The sequence below is a fragment of the Protomyctophum bolini genome (genome assembly GCF_963924005.1).
Source record: "Protomyctophum bolini genome assembly, chromosome: 2".
Taxonomy (NCBI): Eukaryota; Metazoa; Chordata; class Actinopteri; order Myctophiformes; family Myctophidae; genus Protomyctophum; species Protomyctophum bolini.
In genome coordinates, this window is record NC_137863.1 from 24,894,257 (window position 1) to 24,918,435 (window position 24,179).

Sequence of the window (24,179 nt, forward strand, 5' to 3'; positions counted from 1 at the left end):
CTTATTGTCAGACAGTATTATAATTTATTAGCTTATTTTCTGTAATATTATCGTGATTGCTGAGTACGCGGGCGTCTATCCCCAAATGCAAATACAGCTCACAGTACTTACTTTGGTACTTAATGTCTTAGTTACCCAAGCCGTGCTATCATGCACTGACCAGAACCTTGTGGTCCAGAGTTACCTGGACACTAGACCCATACATTTTATTTGTTTATTTTAACATTATTATTTGACATTATTTATTTCATAATGTCATGTCCAAAGTACACCAGGTTTAACGTGGTTAAAGGCTGGTTGATCCCAGGCTCCAGCAACTCAATAACTCAGCTTATTTAACAAAGTAAATACAATCTAAGGGAGCTCTTTCAGAAGTCAAGTCTAAACGAGACATGTTAAGAAGGTGTAATCTCATTCTGTCACTCAATTCTATCTGCATCAAAGTGTGACACTGAGCATGACACTTATCAGTTCACCCAACTGCTTACCCCTGAGCGCTCATCCTCATAATATTAATAATTTGATCCCCACTCCTTAGTCATTTGTCACTGTATAGTTGCACATAATGGAGAAATGTTTCCTCTGCATTAAACCCATCAGAAGTATGTGGAGCAGTGAGTGCTACGGGGGAGTGGTTACCTCCTGACGCCCATCTCATCAGCCATCAGCTGGTTGAAGCTGAATTTAACCTATGGGACTAACACGGGAATTTGCTTTCTCCCTTCCCTCTATGGAGGTGGAGGCGTCCGATATCCATCCACAGGGCTTGACGTGGATGCTGCTGCACGCTGTCATGGAAAAATGATACTAACCACACAGGGTGAAGCCATATGACATGTTTATTTCAAGCAGAACCCAACAGCCTTACAAGCTGCTTAGGCCTAGGAACCCTGGCCTTTATCTGTGGTTTTCAACCCTTTTCATATCAAGGTCCATTATTTATTTGGCATTTGAGCCACAAAACCACCATTTGACCACTCTCAGACCCGAAAATATTTTATTACCGTCGGAAGATTCCATGCTGTGTTGATGTGGTACCATTAGGAGAGACAACAGGCACACGTTGATCAAAATAACAATTCTTCTAATTCTCTAATTGTGTTCTTGTAAATTAAATAATACAGATTTTTAACAATAATTTAACTCTTGAGAGCGTTTTTTACGGTCCATTGGGTTACCATCATCATTTAGCTGGGGACCACCTGGAACCCCCCACGGTCTGGTTGAGAATGAGAACCACTGCTTTACATGTATTTCAGAGTTTCTTAATTTGCACAGAGGGTTGAACATCCTGCTCAGAGAGGGAAGGAGAAGGAAGCCATCGAGAGGTTTGTATGACGTCACGTGTACACCCAGAGAGCTGTGATGGAATTGTGTGATAATGCAATATGCTTTCACACTTTCACACTTCTGCTGTGAGTCTCTATACCTGACTGAGCCCCTGAGGCTAGGGGCGAGGTTTAGAGATAAGCAAACCTCGCATCTGTGTTGACCATCAACATTTTGTGGGAGGTGATTGTTTATAGGGAACCACAGCATAAGGATTCTTATCATGTCAGCTGTTGACTCGGCCCATGGGGGTTCCATTCTGTCATGTCCGGCTGGGGTGACTGTCCTCCCTGTCGTTCCTGGTAGGATTGAAATGATAGAGTTCTAGCTGGTTTGAGGGACCGGGGTAGAGGGTCTCTGTTGAATAAAAGTTACAGTGGGGGCACACCTTAGTCTGACATACGTGGCCGGTTAAGACTAACCTGTGTCTTCCCTGTGCGGCTATGGTTAAGGCTATGGTTAGTAATGTCGGATTATTGGGACCTCTTCTAGAAAGAAATCTTTTTCATTTTGTTGACGGGGTTCCCCCAGGGGTCTAAACTTGGCTCTCTCCTTTTTTCTCCTCTAGCCCGCAAATCTAATTGCCAAAAATAGCTAATCTACAAGCTCATGGCATTGTTAGCTTGTAGATGTAGATCTGTTGTTTCAGAATGTTTGCTCCCAGTGTATAGGGAGGAATGCAGAGGTTTATTTGGTTAACTGTCCAGTAATTTGCAGGACGACTTGCCCACAAATGGCCCTGCATTATAGAGAAGAAAAGAGGGGTTGAATGAATGGCCTTGGGATCAAAGGAATATTTGGGTGAGCCTTTGTATTGGGTCAGATAATAATACAATAATATTTATACTGTATTTGTATAGCACTTTTCCAAAACAAGTTTACAAAGTGCTTCACAACACAAACCACAACAAACCGTGTTGGGAAACGAAAACAAAACGCAAGACAGTTCAATGCTATTATTGACAAAAACAAAGTAGAGGCAATACAAATGAATACAGGTCCCATTGTCTAATGAAAAGACATTCTATAGAAGACATTTTAAAGTGGCCAGTGAGGTCGCCTGTATAACTTCCAGAGGATACTCTCCAATGACAACACCATGTCTTTTTGTCCACGTTTTTGTGGACAACAATAGCTGATCTATTATAGTAAGCTCACAACGTATTGCATCTCAACGCCTTTGTGAGCTTGTATGTTTTGCCATTTGTTGTATAACAAAGCATAGGGCTCAAGTAGGGTCCGGGCCGGGGAGTGGACCCCTAGGGGTCCCAGCTAAAATGATTTGTATTCTGAGAGTGTACAAATGGACCCTTCCATTTGTACACGCTCAGAGTTATGGGGGTACAGTATGTGGCCTAATGCATAGTAACCTGGGATCATTCTGGAAATGAAAAGGTTCTCAACATCGAGCTTGTGGACAACCATATAGTTAAATCAACACTGGATTTTACTGTTTAGATTGGGATCCCAATCCCAACCAATTTAAAGTACACTCTCTGAGTTCCAGACCCGCAAGGGTCCACTTTGACTGCTGGTGGTCCCCATGCCCTACGACGTTGAGAAAGGACAGGGCTGTACAGTATGTCAGCATGGGTCCAGTACAGTATGTCAGAGGTGCATGTGGCTGTGGTTCAGCTCAGCTACTGTACTGTGCCTTTCAGAGGTCACGAGTCAGCTTGAATTGTTTCATTCAGTGAGAGGTGTTGGTAAAGCAAACTTTGGCTTGCGCTCAGAGAAAATTGTCTGAGCCGTTGGTAAACCAACTCACCCCCTCCTTGTTTCATTTCCTGTGCCTTTTTTTTGCTTTTTTCGGCAGACTTGCAAGTGGGAGTTGCCATAGTAACAAGAAATAGCAATAAACTTCCTGTACTCTACACAATGGTTCTTTTCCACTCCTTGCAAACTCCAAATTAGTTGAATTCAAGTGCTGTTTGTCATCTTTTGTACAAATGTAAACAATTGTTTCCTCAAAACACATTTCCCAGAAATGTGATAAACATTTGCTTACCCTATTTGTTTTCTGTTTATCTTTCCAATTTAATTAATTGCTCTTTTTAGACATGCAAATCTTTGCCAAATATGCAATATGTTTTCCTCACAATATGTTTTAGTAATATGTGCTGTGCAATATGCAAATGAATAGCTTTGTGAATGCATATTATTTATGCATATCATCTCTGTCAGGTGGAAACCACATTATGTCCAAAACTGTTACTTCTCAGGACAAAAATAGATCTACAAGCGCAAAATGTGTCCATTCGCTCCATGTTTCGCAGCGCGAAACAGCTTGTAGTATGATAATTTATGGAAAAAATACCTTTTTAATATAGGTTTTTGTAATAATACTGTATTTTGTAATAATTGTAGTGGTGTAAAAAGTACAAAGTACTTTCCGCCACTGGGCACCAGCACACCTCAGCTACTTCATAGAAGCATTCCCAGCGTGGTGGACATGCTACACGTGTGTCTATAAATAGCTCACATTGAGTTTCATTATCCATGAATTGAATCCCCCTGCTCATCCTTAGCTAGCAGTTTGCTGCATGGTCATTGGCCCGCCCTGCCCTACAGCTTCATCACCACTGGCAATGTCACGTCCCAATGTCAAACATCCTCCTGTGGATGAAAAGGATAACCTATTACCATCCGGTAATAGCAGGTTATATCAAATTAAAATTGATTTGTACCCTCGCGTTCATCTCAAGCATGTATTGAGTTGAGTTTTAACCATTGATTGCTCTCACCTGCAAAATAAGCCTATACCCATACATACAGTAAAGCAAGGAAAAATATGTAACCCATTGATATTTATTTGACATGAGGATTTTTGTCCATTGGCATGGCATATGAGAGAGTGAGAGCCTGCTTCCTAGTTGCACCCAAACATAAATGGGTCATTGATTTTATACAAGCAAGCACAGTGACTGCAATGGAGAAAGCTGTGGTGCAAAGTGGTGGAATAACTTGCTGACACATTGCAGGCAAGTTAGTTTACTGCACAATGCACATCTGCAAAGACGCATGTGATGTTTATTATTATTATGGCAGATTCATTTATCCTTTGTCCGGAAAATTGCAATCTTACTGGTCACGGTGGCCGGCCCAAATCTCTCTGTATGTCTGAGCTCTACTTACAGACCTCTCTTGTATCCTCTCATCCACATCATGCAGACCCAACACAGCTCTACTTACATACCTCTCTTGTATCCTCTCATCCACATCATGCAGACCCAACACAGCTTTTACAGGTCCTTTTCAGCACTTTTCTGTAATGCTACTGATGGAGGGAGGTCTGTTACAGTAGCCAAAGTCTACAATCACTGTGTTCAATGCCAACTTGTTTCCCACACTTCAAAGCAGCATGTAGAACGTACTGGCTATTCAGTCGTTATTGGCCAAAGGATATCTCAAGCTTGCAGACATCTGTTGCTCATGGACCATTTCTTCTGCTTGTGTAAATTTCAATGAAGTCATTCATTTCATTCTAATTAATGTAATTATAAATCCTCAGAACATTCTAAATCCCTGCATGTCTCAATTAAGGTGTCAGTGTTTAATAATTAGGCTATACATTTCAATAATTAGGCTATACACTTTAAAGCCTGACCTCTTTCAAGCTAGAGTTAAAGTTAAAATAGGGTGCATGGCAGGCGCTCTGAGGGGGTAGAACGGATTGATCCCCAGCTCTTCCTGGCTTTGTGTCCTTAACTACGCCTAACTGCCCTAGATGAGCTTTCATGGATTCCTCCACGATCAGAGTGTGAATGTGTCTGTTAATAGGTGACTGTAAAGCACATTGTAAAACACTTGCAATACAAGCTGCAATAGAAATCCTGAGCATACCTTTGAGCTGTTGTGTGTAAATAATAAAAAAGTCCCCCCATTCTGTATAGTATATTATATAGTATATAATATTATATAATATATTAGTATATAATAGTATATATAATATAATATGTTAACGGCAGAAGGTGAGGATGATGTTTTTTAACGGCAGAAGTTGCAGGATGTTTTTCGCCCCTGTGAGTCTGTCTCTGAACGTCTGCCCCAAAATGTTCCAATTTACAGCGCCACCATGAGGCCAATGTTTGTAAAACATTATTTTTGCTACCACTCCTACAGATGTTGTCTAAACCTGACACAAATTCACACAATGCTTTATACATCGTCTCTGTAGTCATGTGATCAAATGTTATCTGTCCGGCCTTGGAGTCCTAGGCTACCTATAGGCTCGTAATGCAGCCTGGGTTCGAGTCCTATTCCTGTATGTCACGCCCCCTCTCTCTCCTCGTTCCCTGTCTATCTCCACTTACACTATCAATCTGTCAGACTTTTCATATTCTCCTCCAAATTGGCTTCCAAAGGTTGCGGGAGTGACTGTTTTGTAGAAAATGCTATACAAATCATGAACGCATAATCCGATTGTTGTGAAATTTTGCACGCACAAGCCAGTAGGCCAAGGAAGAACCCCTGCCCCAAATCTTTCAAATTGGCCTCATGGTGGTGCTATTACAAGCCAATTCTGTAGGTCGCACAATCAAAATATTGTTTTCCCCTGGATTGCTTGGATCACGACGCAACTCCACATACAGGCCCCATGTGTGCCAAACTCAATTTTACGCCATTTCACCTTTTCTGCAAAATTCTCTTTTTGCCTACTACTCCTAAAACATTTGTCCAAAACTCACACAAATCAGTAAATGTTATCTCTGCAGTCATGTAATCAAGATGTATCAGTCATATTTTGCGGATTCCATTCCGCCTTCCACATTTTGCAGGCCCTCAACCTGGCCTGGTGGGAAACCGGGCTCAGTGGAGAACACTTTTCTAGATTCTACATTTTCTGTATTACTTTAATTAAATTTTTTGCAACCTTGTTTTCTGGCCTGGATATCATACTGGTTTGGAAAGCAATAAGAGTCTTACCTCTGTGGCATTGGTCAGTATGCTCAGAGGAACATCAAGCAACATGAAGCTCTGAGACTTTACCATTGTATTCAGTATATGTCTTCATGCACCTCTACCCAGCTCAAGCCAAGGGCACTTCAGGGCACACTCATGGATGATGCACAGGACTTGTTCTATGCCTTTTTTTCCCACTTGAAATTAATCGACTGCTCAGTATTCGAGAATGGCATGTTTTGGATTGCGGTTGCGGTTCAAGAAAAGGCTTGGAATCTTGTTTAAACTGTTGTGCTTTGTGCTCAAATGGGAGCGTGAAGTGACCAATTTCTTAAAACAATATAACAGAAACTGTCCGGGAAATGTATACACATTGTCTGGCTTGGGACAATAGTTTTCTCCAGGGATGGGACGATAATCTCTATTATTGTTGACGTTTATGGTGAAGTTGTACTCCGTCACACACTAGAATTTATTAGCTTTTGTTGAGCTGCAAATTCAGAAGCACTTAAACCCTCTATACTGTACCCGGAAAGAGCACATTTGGTATGCTCTTATTTCACTCTACAAAAAAACTATTTGCCAAAAATTGCAGATCTACAAGCTCGCAACACATTGCGAGCTTGTAGTTTGGCTATTTTTGGCAAACGTTCCCCCTAGAATAGGGATGCAGGGGGGTTCAAGTGGTTAACAAAAGTGCAGTTTTTGCCACAATAATTGTGACGTGTAATTTTCACATCATCCCGTCCCTAGTTGTCTCTAAACAGTGGGATTTGGTCATACAGGTTTGCAGCCCTATATTTTTCTACACCAATAATCCATAATTCATATCTCTCTCTCTCTCTCTCTCTCTCTCTCTCTCTCTCTCTCTCTCTCTCTGTGTGTGTGTGTACAAAAGCCTACACAGAAGGTTGTGGCAGGGGGGCTGCTAATGGATGTATGTATAATGCATCAGACAGCAGTATACATGTGGCCCAGCAGCATCCTCCATGTGAGCTCAGTGCCGCTGTGGTTCATGCTCCTGTTTCCTTCCTAACGGTGGAACCTACAGTATAGGATACAGAACATGGCTAGGCCAGAAGCAGCTGCAGGAACGCCCCCTTCAATATAGCAATGCTTTGTTCTGAAACTCCTGTGTCACCAAGACGAGTACGCCCACTGTTAATCGTTTCACTATGAAATATGAATGGTTGTTTTGCTTTTTAGTCCATGTGGCGTTGTCTATCGCTGCTTCCGTTGTCTCCGCCTCGTCGTTCCGCGACTGAAGAATCTGTTTTGACTGGGGAATCTCAATTACAGAGAAGCACGGTACAGGCCAGTAGGCGTTGTTACACTGCTCAGTGGGATATTGTAGCTTAGATAACAGTTGTATGGACTATTTCCCTGACTGTATTGCGAGAGTATTCACAGTCTATTTTTAAATGTGTGGTGCGGCTTCCTGATTGACAAGAAACAATGCTTGGCAGGAAACTTCATTGTGGCCCATGTGGTACACCTTAGACGTGTGTTCCATCATATTCTCTTTCATCCTTCTAGAGCTGTGTATTTTTATGTCTTTGCAAGAAGACTGGACATCATAGAGTACCGAAGTCATGACGTCACTCGTTCATCCCCTGGGTCATGGAGGTTTTTCTCTATGGAGAATAATTTTGGGTGATCTTAAAATCGTCTCATACGTACGCATTGTGGTCGAAAAATAAACAAACTGTCTTGCCGATATTGTCGGGGAGGTGGCTCTTTTATTATTTACCATACTCAGTCACTCATATTTGATAGTTTGTTTGTTCCTGGCAAAAGAAAATGTAACTAATTCGGCGGCAGTTACATCAGTTGATGCTTCATATCCATATGAGTGAAACAGCTGGGATCAGTTTATTTTTGGAACACAGTTCTTATTTGATATATAAAAATAACTCTGAATGCGTGGAAAAAACCCACGTGTAAATGTAGTTACGTCAGACTTCAGTTGCGCTATTGAGGGGTGGGGGTGACCTTTGACCCTTGTGCTAGCCCTGGGTGGTGTTCAGATAACTGTTATTCTGCCCATTGAATGTGTAGCAGGGATTGCCTTTCTGACACCCATGGCTCCTCCTCCTAGGACTGCTGTAGATGGTGCATAGCTCACGCAACACAACCCTAACACTGACCTCAACAGTGATGGAAGAAGTAATCTCATGTTTTACTCAAGTAAAAGTATCAATAAGTAGAAGTCCCGTTTTCAAAATGCACTTGAGTAAACGTATCGACATCGAAATATACTTAAAGTACCAAAAGCAAAAGCAGTCATTGTGTAGTTCAAAATGTATTACAAATCTTTTGAAAATAGCCGATCTACAAGCTCAGCACAAGGTGGCACATCGCAAAGTATTGTGAGCTTGTAGATATGTTATTTTTAAATGGCTGTTTTTCACTCATTCAAAGACAAAATAGCATTGGCGGTGCAGTGGTACTGAGCCAAACTGCAAAAACAGTAACATGAAAAACAGGAGGCTCGCAACTCACTTTTCAGTGCTCCAATGTTTTATTCACAGCAGCAACTCAACAACGTTTCAACCTTGCAGTCTTTTTCTAGTAAGTGTTAATCACACACTTACCAAGTATCTCTTTGCCTGCATTGGTCGACACTTCAACAAAAATATTCACCCATGCAAAAATGTCAAACAAAATTCCCACTTTTTTTTTTGTTCAAATGAATAACTGGACATATCCCATGTTCTCTGTCACATTAATTACAAGCTCATTTCTTCCCTGTATGTACTTTCCGCCACTGTGTGTAAATCATTACAGGAGAACAGGTCGAAGATCAAGTTTTCCACTCTTCTTTTCTCCGGAAACGCAGTGGGGTGTTTATTTACCTCTTAGCATGAGTCCCCTCACTATAGGAATCCCATGCTCCACATGTTCTACAACTGCACTTAAAATTCTCGGCACTATTTCAGCTTGACATTTCAGCTCTCTTAGAAACTGTCAGCTAATCCAATTTGATTATGGATCCAGTCCATCAGTGTGGCTGCGATCAGCACTCCTGGTAGTGTAGCCAACTTTAGACTTTAAACCTTGCAAAACTGAGGCAGGGAGAGAACGTTGGACTAGAGCCAAGAAGCGACTGTGTGTGCGTGTGTGCCTTTCATGCGTCTGAGCTAGTCTGTGAGTGTGTGTATCTACTGTGTTTGTGTATGTTCTGTGTTATGGACAAAAGAGAAAGCCAGACGGTGAGGTGAGGGCAAATACCCAACTGTACATACACTGCATACTTGACACACATTACTGAATGTAAGACAGGCTATACGGCAAGGGGTTAACAACATGGATCATACATTACAGCAGGCTGGCAGAGACACCTGCAGCTCATGAATCATGTGGGACTTCCTCCATTGATGCTCTGCAGTAAGCTAGTGTTTGTCCTAGGGCTGCATGGGCAATTAGCTGCCCGACATAATAGAACCAATAACTGACCTAATCTTGCTCATACGGTTAACAAGGTTAAGACGCAGGTTTTCTTTTATATCAATGTTTTTACGTACAAAGAAAAGAGAAAATGGTCCAGTTATTTTTAAGCTCTTTTTTAATAATCATTATTTGTAATTGAGGCAAAAGTTTAAATCGATTTGATTTGAAGTCATATCACCCTGCGATAGTTTGTCCTTTGTAGATGCTAGCTAGGGTGTCTTGCCATTCTGTGGACCTTAGACATTCATCCTGGGGCCTTGTCTGGGGAGCCAATTTAGAAAAGGCACAGCAGGGCCCCAATGTCACTTAAAACTGCACCTCACCCTCACCCCCATCTCCTTCTCCCTTTCCTCTCGCCTGTCTGGAAAGTATTCTATCAACAGTGGTGGAAAAAGTCTGGAATTCAAAATGTACTTGAGTAAAAGTGCAAAGGTATTGGCATAAAAATGTACTTAAAGTACCAAAAGTACACTCATTATGCATAATGTTCCATTTCACATTTTCAAATGTATAATAATCTTTAGAAAATAGCAGATGAGGGCTGAAGTGGTTAATCAGTGTTTGTAATCAAAATCTAAAAGTTTTCGGCCTGGGCCGTGGTTCAGCAGTCCAGGCACCTTGGCCGGTAGTCTGAGTCTGGCAGTGTGCCTCTTTCCTAAACTTCTCTGCGACGGTAAAAACCGTATTGTTGAGGTAATTCAGAGGATTTTACCGTGCAGCATTTTGCCACCTCCTCGTCCAGCTGTACCTCACAGGCTGTGAGTCTCTCCCCAGCCCCTTTGTCACCTCCTCGTCCAGCTGTAGCCTACCTCCCAGGCTGTGAGTCTCTCCCTAGCCCCTTTGTCACCTCCTCGTCCAGCTGTACCTCACAGGCTGTGAGTCTCTCCCTAGCCCCTTTGTCACCTCCTCGTCCAGCTGTACCTCACAGGCTGTGAGTCTCTCCCTAGCCCCTTTGTCACCTCCTCGTTCAGCTGTACCTCACAGGCTGTGAGTCTCTCCCTAGCCCCTTTGTCACCTCCTCATCCAGCTGTACCTCACAGACTGTGAGTCTCTCCCTAGCCCCTTTGTCACCTCCTCGTCCAGCTGTACCTCACAGGCTGTGAGTCTCTCCCTAGCCCCTTTGTCACCTCCTCATCCAGCTGTACCTCACAGACTGTGAGTCTCTCCCTAGCCCCTTTGTCACCTCCTCGTCCAGCTGTACCTCACAGACTGTGAGTCTCTCCCTAGCCCCTTTGTCACCTCCTCATCCAGCTGTACCTCACAGGTTGTGAGTCTCTCCCCAGCCCCTTTGTCTCTCTGAGTCTCAACCAGACCTGGCTTCCTGTCCTCGGGGACAGCCACGCAGGTGGTTTACAGATATGAGTTGTCTCACATCCTCCTGGTCCCTTACATCTAATTAGAGAAACACATTGTTTCCTAATTACTTTAACAGTGCCCCTATTGGAGGTAGGCACACTGTCTGTCTGTCTGTCTGTCTGTCTGTCTGTGCGTCTGTGCGCACACGTCTCACATTACATATTAGGGAGGGAGGGCCTCAAGGGGAGAGACTGTTGCCATGGGAGTTGAGAAATAATGCCCTTGGAGAAAGGATGGGGGGGGGGGGGCTCAGGGCAAGGCATGGAGGTACCCAAGAGGGGACGCTAACCTTGGATTATTACTCCATAAAACCGTTGTAATAACACAGTGAAAAAGAAGCCTCATTCTCTGCTCTCTCTTGCCTTTCTTCTCTCATCCCATAGCCCCCTAACAGAAATGTACCAGCAAATTACAATTTGCCTGGTGAGTACTTACCCCCTTGGTAATAATAACATTTTAGGATTGTGCTCTACAATGTACCTGGGCCCCAACCCCTGCTGTTCCATCAGCTGCTGAAATGCCAGAATGGTGCAGGAAAGGAGTACCTGCGATAGACAGAAACATGTAAAGGACAGCTTTCACGCGGCGAGAATAGCTTTCAGTCAAACAAAGAGTCGGTCAGTTAGACAAACGGACAGCTGTGTCCTGCCTCCATGCACAGACCTTCAGCCAGGAGGAGTTGGAGGGGACTAGAGTGAGACATACCATGCCGGAGGTCCCAGAGGCCTGTCGGAGTGCATTATGCTCTCGAGCATTTCAGATGTGACTGGTGTGAATGTTTGAAGTGATCAACGTGGCCTGGCTCTTTCTCCATCTCTCTGCTCCCTTCCCCTCTCCTTATTTCATCCTGTCCTTTGTCATCGTGTCTGTCGGCCAAAGTAAAAACGGTGTTAACAAAATCCAGACGTGAACATTTAACCAGACATTATTTCTACATGACACCCCTGCGTTCACCAGCCTTTACTTTGACTTCCCCTCTCAGCAACACACTCCACATCAGTCGTGTGTGTGTGTGTGTGTGTGTGTGTGTGTGTGTGTGTGTGTGTGTGTGTGTGTGTGTGTGTGTGTGTGTGTGTGTGTGTGTGTGTGTGTGTGTGTGTGTGTGTGTGTGTGTGTGTGTGTGTGTGTGTGTGTGTGTGCTTTTATTATACCACTGCTGTGTCAGGGAGGATGTCTGCGAGGCAGGAGGTTCTGCTGGGGAGGGGAGAACTGTCCAGGAAGTGGGTCTGGGACTCTGGTGCTCTCCAGAGACGGTATCCCAAAGCACTTCACACACTATTGATCCAGTTCATCGATATCGGTGGTTCTCAGCTTGTGGGCTGGGGGCCCACGGTTTTCATCGTGATGCAGATGAATGGGAACTTAATGGATACATACTATGTTACTTACATTGATCCAAGCCGGAACCCAATTGATTGATCGATCTTTAAAATAAGGACTTTAATCAGGTTTAATGAACTATAATTAATGTATCGAATAGAACTTTACCTTTACTTTACCAGATGAGTACAATGTTATATTGCATGATCCACATTAGTTGCACACTTCTTTTGGGTTATGTACAGTAATAACAGTATACTGTCAATCACACTTACTTACTTCTATACCTTTTCTTTTTTTACTTCTTCTTTAGGATAAACTTCACTTGTTCATCTTTATGCAGATTTACTCAAAACTAAATATAGTATAGTATAATATATATTAATTTCAATATATGTTCATTTAAATTCCATTCATTATATTTAGAAGAACATTAACCTCAGTAGTGGATTGCATTACATTATATTGCTGAATTGTAATTCATCTTACTGATATTGACTTAACTGATGTTTATCAGGCTGCTTCCAAAACCAATCTTCTTCCTCAATATAATTGGCTATGCAGATTTGTTCCTGGCTGTCCTTTCATAACTCAACATTGTAGTGCGTGTGTGCGTGCAGTTAATCTATAAGGCTGGACCAATCGGCGTGAAACATTGCGTGCAAGAACCTCCACCATTTGTTGTTAAATCTACCTCATGGTGGCGCTATATCAGCATCAGGGCACTTTCCCCTTGAAACATGTCTCCTCCAATCAAATCTCTTTCCCCTGGAGTCCTTGGATCATGATGCAACTTCCCATATAGGCCCCACCCATTTCTGCCTGAAAAGATTTTCTGCGATTTAGTTTTTCTCTTCTACAGCTGTAATCGTGTGATGTGACAAATTTGATTCTTGTTTACTTTTGAATGTATACATTTCCATCACTGTTTCAAATGGTTTATGGTGCCTTTCTAAGTCAATAGCTAAGAAAGCCTTTACCTGTAAATATTTCATAATCATTTTAATACTTATTTAAAAATGCCCTGTCTTCTTTATTATAGGATCATTAAAGGAAAATTATAGAGGACCTCTATAATTTTACGTATTTCTATCGTTTTGGTAAAATGTTAGTTTATATAACATAATTGATGTTGAGGAAAACCCTTGAAAACAACATGGTAGGTCTCAAGGGGTAATTTTGTAATACATAATTTACAAGGTCCCCTCGTCTCTCAGTCGATGTCCAGACCTGCTGTCTGCCCTATAGGCGTGGGTAGCCATCTGTGTTGGTGCAGAGAGCACGTCTCGCTCCTTCTGCGTGTGTGTGGTGTGTGTGTGTGTGTGTGGTGTGTGTGTGTGTGTGTGTGTGTGTGTGTGTTCCTCCTTGAGTGAAGCTGAGAATAGGAAGTGACACATGCGTCTCTCAAAGGGCTCCAGCGGCCACGGCCCCTGCGGTCCCATATATTGTCACGTATCTCCACTCTGGCCCCAGAAGGCACAGGGCTGTCAACACACCGCCTACACACCAAACCCTCACACAGCCTCATGCCATCAGAGGACAGTGGGAGGGGGAATGGAACCGTGGAATTAACCCATTCTGACCTGAGATCAGATTCTAAAAATGACAGTTTTCTTAAAAAGCTATGTTTCTATGTCAGTCGTTCTTCGATTTTTCAAAAATAGCAGACCTACAAGCTCGTAGCGCGCCACTATGTGGCGTGCTATGAGCTTGTAGATCTGCTATTTTTAAATAGCTAAAGCATAACGTAATGCTAACACCAAAACGGGTTCCCGCCAAAAATGGGTTAAAATGAAATGTTAAACCAAAAGAAAGAAGTGAGACGGATAAGACAGACGGACAAAGAGGATTGAGGAGATGGCTTCATTGCATTAGAGAGGTCTGTCAGTCTGTCGGTCAGTCAGAATTCTGATTCTGTGCTCTGCATGGTGGTCAAGTCTCAAGTCAGCACTGCAGGATTTCTTTTATTATGGTTCTCTCCCAACAAATACGGTATCTTCTCTCTTTCTTTATTTCTCTATTCCTCAATCCTAACTGCTCCCTTCCTCATTTTGGCTGCTGTTCTTGGCATTGACACATCTGACTTTCTCCTTCACTGTTATGATTGTTAATAGTAGCTTATAGCTCTTTGGATGGGGATTAATGTAATGTATGAAGTGTGTGTGTGTGTGTGTGGGGGGGGGGGGGGGGGGGGGGGGGAAGGCTACTGCGGCAAACTCTGGACTTCACTGAGGCTAGTGTTCAACACTGCAGAAGAGCAGAATGCATGGCATTCAAATAACCTCCTTTGGGAATATTGATTTGCAATGGCTGCAGCGCCAGGGTGTTAATTGTTCTTATTATTTTTAACTCTGGAAACAACCTGGGGATAATCATGGGTCAGCTAGTCACTGGTGGTCAGAAATGTAGTTATTCAAGTTCAGGTCAAGGCACAGTACATTCACTGGTCCAGTGAATGTACTGTGCCATGACCTGATGGATCAGGCTGCTTGTCCTGTGTGCCAAACCGGACCCCTTTATGGAAAACAAAAATCTCCTCACTTTTTATTATTTGTTTATGCGCTGCATCAATAATGTGATAAACACTAGTGAATAAGTAATTAAACCAAGTGAATGTCTCATTCAAGGTTGTGGATTTTTATAGGTTTTGCCGAGCAGAGTGCATTCTTTATATATGTTTCAATACATGCCTCGGGTTCTGATACAAACTGCATTTACATTGTAGCACCACAGTAATTACACTCAATCAATCTACTTGATTCAGATGCTTAATGGCTCGCAACAGCCTGTTATTGGAAATCTATCAGAATACATCACAGGGGCAATATTGGCCACAATCAGCTTCACCTCTATGGACGTTCTTATTAAAATGCCAAATATGATGATTTATTCATTTATTCTTTCCCCCTCAGAGATAAATACAGTTTATTTCCAATTTTCTATCTATAAATACAGTTTCTATACATTTGTAAGCATAGTACAATTTGGAAGCGTAATTATTTTTATCCAACCAACTTAATAAAAATAATTCAGACTGAATATAGTTTACTGTAGGGTTTATTATTTTATTTGTTCTCTTCCAAAAACAAAATTTCTTACTAAGTTACTAACAACATCAGATCAGTGGAAACGATGGCCTCTATTAGTACAACCAGAAAGGCAACATTATTGGCTGTCTCGGGTTAGTTATTGGAGTAATTAGAAAGGGAGGAATGGCTTAAAATGATCAATAAAATGAATGAATCAATTTTCCCATAGCTTAACCAGGTGATATGCCCTATAGTACTTAGTCATATGACTAATAACAAAGGTAGCCGCTCGTCTGCTCTTACATGACCATTGGTATAAGAAGAAGGTGAGGAGGACGATTAGACTGTGCATAACTGTAGTCTCAGGTTTTCAGAAGGTGGCATACTCAGTCATTTCCTGTTCCGATTCATTTTGCCATTGCTTAAACATTTTGTTTGCTTGGCTCAGCAGCAGATCTGAACTAGAAACACATGTGAAGGTGTTATATGTGTTTCCGGTTCAAATCTGCTGAGAGCCAATCAAACCAAACTATGAGAAAATGAACCAGAACAGTAAACGGGTGGCACTGGTGAGGCTTGGTATTCCACCTTCTGGGATCCTGGGACTACAGTTTTGTAGTCCCAGGATGTGATTAGCCTATGTTGATTAGCATTTCTGTGAACTCTCACTCAATTAACTGCTGTGGCTGGAAATGTCCTCATCCATTTTTCTCCTCAGTAGGTTGACCAATAGATCTCAAATTGCACATTAAGGCATATGCAGAGATATATTCTTCACACATTTTCTTCACAAAGAAAAGATTCTTCAGAAATTTTCCCAAATGTTTTTTAATCTGTGATCTCTGACTCAATTAAGACTGCTGTGGTTATTTGGAGACGATTCACAGGAGCACTGCCAAAGTTAATTGATTGGCAGAGGTGTTTCCAATAACTCCAGTTGGCTTTGTACGAGGCTTAAAAGGTCTTTAAATAAATACTTTTTGAAATGTCTATGGGAAAAATGAACAGGGAATTATTTCCTGGGTCCTCGTAGGGGGCAGGACTGCGACGCTCTATAGTAGCAGTATGGCGACATTTATGTATAGCACCGCCCACCCCAGGCCCACTGTGATTTAGCGGACCCAATATTCATAAATATTCAATAATAATATTTGTGCATTTTAATTCAAACGCCATGGCTTTGCTGAACCGTTACCACTCTGGACACCTGTTCTCATGCTAGTTGTGGTTAGATACACAGCGGCAGAGAGAAGCAGCTTTTCATAGTGGATGCTGAAGGCCCAGGAGCGAAAGCCTATTGTAAGAGTGATGTTTGTTGGAATGGTCCTGACTTGAGCGAGCAATAACAGTAGACGCCCTGTGCTCTCTTTTTAGTGGAGGCCCCACACTGCCGCCTTTGTGTCCTGCACCCTTAGGATGGGACACGTTCACTCAAAACACCCATACACACATTTATTCACGCACACAGTCACAGACAAAGTCAGATTCAAGTGAGAAGCAGACCTCCGGAACGGCTCCATTACAAAGTGCTGTGAGTGGCTACAAGTCGGTTTGTTGATGCAACCAGTGTGGAAATGCTAATCCTCTGTACCAGCGCAGGGCAGTGGGAAAGTGCCTTTCAGTTTTCCCTCCTTTTTATATCTACACTAGATGAAATGGTTGCATCAATCACTCCAGTGACTAAATTGTAGCTTTCCAGTTGGAGGAAGCATGACATGCATTTAGCATAAAGCTGGGATGGAATGTTGCTGTTATGTTTCTCTCTAAAACAGGGGTTTTCAACAGATTTTGACCCAGGGACCACCATTCTGACTAAGAGCAACCTGGGGACCACCACTATTGTGTCGGCATCTCGCGTATGTTCGTCTGTAATCCACGTAACTTCAAATTTCACACATGCGTTCCACACCCCCACACTGAGTGCAGTGTGGGGGTGTGGGTCTGTTGTCCAGAACCACCATAAAAGGCTCTGGTCAGGCTCTGCCATTGCTATTACTTAACCAGTCCACTTTTCACAGTCGGTTTGCACAGACACAGGCAGACAGACAGACGGTTAAAACGGGTGCTATGACGGGTATTGCATACTAGGTTCCCAAGTAGGCCCGGTGGCCGACAGGTCTAGTTTACTTAAAATAGAAGCTTTCAATTAAAATTATGTGTTCAGTTGATGTGCCAAACTTTGTAACTCTTTACTCTAACCTACTTTCTACATTAAACATTTGAAAAAGCTATCGATTGCCTCATTGATGGCAGAACGTCCCGTCCCTTATGTCCTTTACCCTAAAACTCTACTGGGTCGTAAAAACACCAATGCAAACATTTTGTGAATTATTGGTCAGAAATCCAAGGTGCTTGAGGTTTATTATTTTTGTTGTATCTATACATCTTCTGGCAATGTACCATGGACAATTTTGAAGAAATCTTGGCAAAGGAGGTTAGGACATACAAACCTTATTGAGGGGTGCTATCCCCTCCTATGTCCAGCTATACATCACCATTACATCACCTAATCAACATGAGGTGAGGTGTGAATGTCTTCAATTAGACAACAACTCTTCAATTAGACTTTAATATATTAGTGCCCCTCACTAATCACTTCACACAGGTGTGATTTTTATACTTCTCTGAGGGTCTACAAACACAACCAGATGGCAATTAATTAATGGAAAGATATAGCACAAACTTTCTCCAATGTATCACACCCAAATGGGAAAAGGGCTATGGGATCTGAATGCAATACACTGCCTTGTGTTGGCATGCACTTGCAGGAGGCAGAGACAGAGAGGCGGTGCCAAAGCATATTTATGTTACTGCATTGCCTATAAGTCACCTCAAACGTTTTCAGATATTGTACATATTTTAGTGTAACGTTAAAGTTTAAAATGAGAACATCCATAACGCACTGTAATCGACCGTCATCGTGAATTGAATTCAGAACAGGGTAGCAGCCCTGTTGTGTCTAGCCTTTTTGGGACTTTTCACAAATGCACTAAAACATTTAGATTATAATGTTTTCTTAAATCTTCCATCTATTGATGGATATGCTGTAAGGTGTGAAAAACATATGTTTAATTTCAGCTGTTTTTGAGTGGTGCAACCATTCCAAGGAACAGCAATGTCCGTGCCTATGTGTCCGCCCGCCTATGTGACGTTAATGAGCACCAGTATATGACTATGAGTACCAGTAGGGGCGCTGTTGTGCCAGAAACAGAGAGAGGGATAGTGCTGCACTGTTGCCTGATAATGAGAGAGAGAGAGAGAGAGAGAGGGGGGGTAGTTGCACCACTCAGTTCACACAGGTGTGATTTTTAAAGTGTGATGTGGAGATCCATTTGAACCCATCCACTCTGCAGCAGCATTTCTCTCACCTTCTCCTACTTGTAATTAATTATCAATCTCACTCTGTCTTCACGCTTTGTTCCCTCTGCTTCAGTTCACCTCAGGCAGTATTTAGTCCTGAGTATCCAGCCTTCCCTCATCTGTGGTTTGTTCCTAATACTCAGTCACTGAACCTTATTTCTCCAGTGAAAAGGAACTGAAAAGAAATCAACTGTATGTCTGCACTTACTGTATCTGTCATTACAGATGAACAGAATGCACTGCATCAGTGGCCTTGTAAGAACGAAACGAAAATACATTGTGGATGCACCTGGGACGTGTCCTCAGTGATGTATCCCAACGTCATTGGGGTTTCGCGAACATCATACCCCTCACTCGGGTGACTCAGCCAGGGTGATCAAGTCCCGACTTACGTCCAAGTAGCTACCCTCGTTCAGACCCACTAGGGAAAGACCATGGGGCCACACAATCCGTTGAATCCACTCCGGAACTACTCTGCCGGGACTGGGAGGCACAATTCTGGCATGTGGAGGGACTAGACTAGACTCTGTGGGTTGACTCCTGTCCGGGCCCCTCCTACGTCTCACCAGGTCCACTCCTGCTCTCACCAGGTGCAGCCAGGACCTGTGCTTTGCACCAGACTTCATTCAGGAATAATAGTAATAATAATAATAATACAACTTTATTTGTATAGGACCTTTCATGACATGAAATGCAGCTCAAAGTTCTGGATTCCTGAGCCACAATGGTTCTGCAGGCTCCACCTCGGCAAAGGTGGTACCGCAGGCTCCGTTTGCGGCTCGAAAGTAAGTTGTAATACAATGGCTTATTGTTTGCAAAGAAAATTTTAATAAAATAAAAAAGCTTTTGAATTTACCGGGGGAAATATATGTTCTTTGACTTCAAACATTTCACAGAACATTGCTCTTTGACTTTTGACTAAAGGCTGCAAATGCAATGCACAGCACACTCAAATTGCACACTCATGCGAGCCGTTTATTGAAGGTAGGGAAATTCAACAACTGATGAGGCAATCAGAACAAGTGCTGGCCTTGTATTCCACTAAACCAATAAGACTGTTGTTATTCATTCCTTACTTCACCCCAGCTAGCTCATGATCTGGCAGTCTGCGTGCCGCGCAGCGTGGCGCAGCCTCCTGTAGGCTAGAAATCCTCTTGTATCCTTTTCTTTGGCTTCTGCTGCTAAAACGTATTAATGTCACCACTCTGCCATTAACCCCTAAGCTGGATAACTGTAGGAAACTCCCAGTGATACCTGTGGGCCAAGCAATTCAAGCGATTCTGTTCTAATGATAATTATATGTATTCATTGCTAACGGGGCTGAACCCCAATCAAGCGTTCTTATTTCGGAACGAGGCTGTAGAAAATTCCTTCCCTAGTCCCCAGAGTGGTGTAAAGAGAGAGTGTCTCTGTACATGCTACGCCCATGAAGCAAGTTTTCCCACAGCAAATATCCAAATCGTGGAGCTTCTTTTCAGTTCACGGAAGTTATAAGTAAACACTAGGAGCACAGTAGAGTTGTAAGCAGAACAGACTTAAAATGTAAGATGTTTAAATACCAGCTGAAATGATGTTTCCCAAAACTCTTGAAAACAAATCAATTCAAGTTCAACCACTAAAGTATACTATACCAGCCCTGACAAAAAATGATAGTCATTTTGTATTCTAAAACAAAATGTGGACAGACACCAGAGAGGGTTAATGCAGTGTTTAGCTGGCCTGAGCCGTACACTGACTGTTGATGATCTCTCTCATCTCGACCCAAAGGAATCACTGTGTTCGTTGTTTGTTTGCAATTAGCAAAGACACAGTAGCCTAAAGACCACACATGGGACTTTTATAGGAACACATCCACACAGAGAGAGTCACCCCTGAAGCTCTCCTCATTATACAGTACCACCCCCACCATTATGTAATGTAGTCTCTGCTTCATGGGCCGGGGCCTGTCTGTTCTGCTGCAGCTGGATGCCATTAGTCCAGTGGGTTCCCTGGCACAGATTCCCTCCTTGGCACTGGCCTCCATGTTGGTTCTGCCTTTATGGCTGCCTGGCTGACACATTGTAAGCCCTCGATTATCAGGTAATGTCTGCTCCTGGGTCCACTGTTTGCCACAAACTGATAATAATATCTCCCCCAAAAACACGCTGTCCAGTTTGTGTCATACCGGTAAGTTTGTTTTGGTTGGAGATGATGTACAAATGTTAGAGTGAAGTAACGGTGCTGACATCCAGAGGCCCACTATGCTCATTCAATGAACTTTGATATGTATTCATTCTTACTTGATATATAATTCACCTTTAAGTTTCCCTCTGTTATTGTTTAGGAAGGAATATATTTTCTGTAGTTTAGTTTAGTTTTTAATAAAAAAATAAAAAAGCCTTGTTGAAGTTTAACAGCAGTTTCTTGTTCACACACACCTCATCCATTCTGGTCTGTTACTGTTTTCATATCTACTTACTGTTTGTAGGAAGTAATTGTACCTTTTAATTAGTCTCTAATACCATTTTGCTTCAAGCTCTTCCTTCTCTTCATTCATAATCCTACCCATGTACTGTATGTAGAAAGGCATATACACACATCATGCGCGCACACACACACACACACACACACACACACACACACACACACACACACACACACACACACACACACACACACACACACACACACACACAAACATGTGCAAATGAAACAACCATGTAATACCTAGGTTTGGAGAGTCTGGATGGCGGTGTAGCCAGTCAGCCCACAGTGTTTTTCACACTCAGTCTTTCCTGTCAAGTCAGAGCACAGATATGCTTTGTAAGGCCCTACTTTCCACACTGAGTCATTAAAAATGTCAGGATTTTCAGTAAACATGGTGTGTGTGTGTGTGTGTGTGTGTGTGGGGGGGGGGGGGCACAGTTGCCACTAGTTGTTGCCCATTGGCACAGTCTGCATAATGCTTGGATTACTGAGTGGGGGGGGGGGGGGGGGGTCTCACTAAAACCCAAACATCCATCATCCTCCAACACAAACCCAGTCCAGTCTGTGTCCTAGATTTGATCATAGCTGGATGTTGTATTTCTTTCTTTGTAGGATTAGTTTCGGTCAATAAGTCTTTTCGTCTGGCTGACGCTGGTGGCCTTTTTCCAGTTGTTTTCTACTGTGTGTTTCATGTGGAGGACTAGTCTCTCAAGAACAGATTCCAGCGAGGTCGCTGTTGTTCCTGTCTTTTCAGTACTTGCTGTAAACATAGAACATAGTTACATAATGTGATATTACGTCAACAAGCTATATTGATTAGGCTTTGGGAAATGATTGCACAATCTAAACTTGGTGTAGGCCTACTTGTTCTTGTCATGCACAGAAAAATGGGATTGTGTGTGTGTGCGTGTGCGTGTGCGTGCGTTATTTACAGTTACATACTCTGTTACACATCACATATATTACCATCAAGTGCAATGCCACAAGCTGTGACACATTGTGTTGAATATCAACAGGTATTTTGATCTCGCATAACACCTTTTCAGTAACCTCATAATGCGTGGATCTAGGAGGCGTTAACCCACCGTGGGGCGTGAGGGTGCACGTGGCGTTGTAAACACATTTCCTGCCTCATTGTGCTAAACAACTCCGCTACCCAGCAGACATGCAGAGAACGCCACTACCTATTTCTGACTCATTTGCGGTAGTCATTCACAGTAGCGTCGGGTTCAAACTCCAAAGGGGATGTTTACTAGTACAGGTTCCCTGACAGAAAAGAAACGTTTCAAATGGGAGTCTACGTGCAAATATACTGTATATCAATTTGGTGGTCCTTGCTATGAAATGAGTGTTAGCACTGTCATAGTTGTTTCCATGTTGAAACATTTTCATACTTTTTCAAACAGCAGATCAACAAGTTTATAACGCTTGTAGATAGCAGATATGCTATTTCAAAAAAAGAAAAGAAAAATTAATATAATTATAAATAAAATGTGTAAAGATGTCAGTCATTTCTTTGTATATTCAAGTTTGTCATATTGTCATATTTTTATTCATATGTTTCAATGTTCATTGCCAAGAAAATGCAATGTGTGTGTGTGTGTGTGTGTGTGTGTGTGTGTGTGTGTGTGCGTGTGTGCGTGTGTACCTGTGGTTGTGCTGTGGACTCTCCACAGACATGACCCCATCATGACAACCTTTCTCTGTCTTTTATCATTCTTCAGTATCAGTGTTGTTGAAGCCTGGCCAACAGTGATATACTCACTGTTTAGTTTATATAAAGTACTTTCCCCATATATTTTCAATGACGTTTAACTACTCTTAAACACGCATCCCTATTTTGGGAATGTCATTGATTATACAGTATATCTTTTTTTTTTTTTATCTTAATTTTTCAAAATTGTTTGAAAATAGTTCACGACACATCATATATTTTTGCATGACAAAGTACAAGTGGTTGAAAGGGAGATATCTGGCTTGTCTTTCATTCATAGTCCTTTGACTTACCTGGTTAGACCTGTTAAACTTACTAGGATAATACTACTTTTGGTAGTTGGTACTTGTGTTATGTCAAATGTGTGTATATGATTGATTTATTGATTCTTTATTTAAGTGTCGTGTTTCCGAACGACGGTTTCAATAATAGCCGAGCTACAAGCTCACAACTTGCTGCGAGCTTGTAGATCTATTATATTATACACTTTTCTTATTCAGTCCATTTCTCACATTGATCCGATGATTAGATCCTTTTAATTACATTCTATTACAAAGGTTATATGGTCTCTACCACCCTCCCTACTGTATGTACCCACTACCCAAACATATCTGCTTGTTTGTGCTCAACGTTTTTGTTGTGCTAATAGTGTGTTCTTTTAGATCTATTTTGCTGTACCAGTGAGCGTGAATGTAATCCCTATACTACCAGTTCCTGAATAACAGAAAAGATCAGGATGATCGACAATATTTTAGAATACTATATATTATATAATCATGTTTGCCCAGGTATAAGCCAGGGGTTCGAAGACAAAAAAAACTGAACTTTGCTAAATTACCATGCCAAAACAAAATGTTAATATGTCCAAGTTATGTGTGTTGGTTCAGTCAGAGCCCGTATTCCATGAAATTGAATCCTGGGGCTTACTTTGTGCGTGTGTATTTATTCTCGGGGTCATTTCAGGAAGACTTTAGAGAGAGAGAGAGAGAGAGAGAGAGAGAGAGAGAGAGACTCCTCTCCTCCAATAGCCCCAGGCTATTGGAATAAACACAGCAGTGGATAAGAAAAGCCCATATCCTGTTAGTCTAAGCACCCAGACATTTTCATTAAAGTGCTAATGGTGATATACAGCCTTTTCTGGGGGGCGGGGGGGATTACATAATATGGTTTATTCCCTCAGAAGTTTAGCCCTGCTTTAGCACAGCATTTATTTGGAATTATAAGCATAGGGAAAACCTATAACACTATATGAG

At 42.2% G+C, this 24,179-nt stretch overlaps 1 protein-coding gene across 1 annotated transcript in view; it reads left to right on the forward strand.

Moving 5' to 3' along the window:
* The window catches only part of LOC308330248 (guanine nucleotide-binding protein G(i) subunit alpha-2), a 79,879-nt gene that overhangs the window by 28,709 nt on the left and 26,991 nt on the right, over positions 1–24,179 (forward strand). The window lies entirely within an intron of this gene.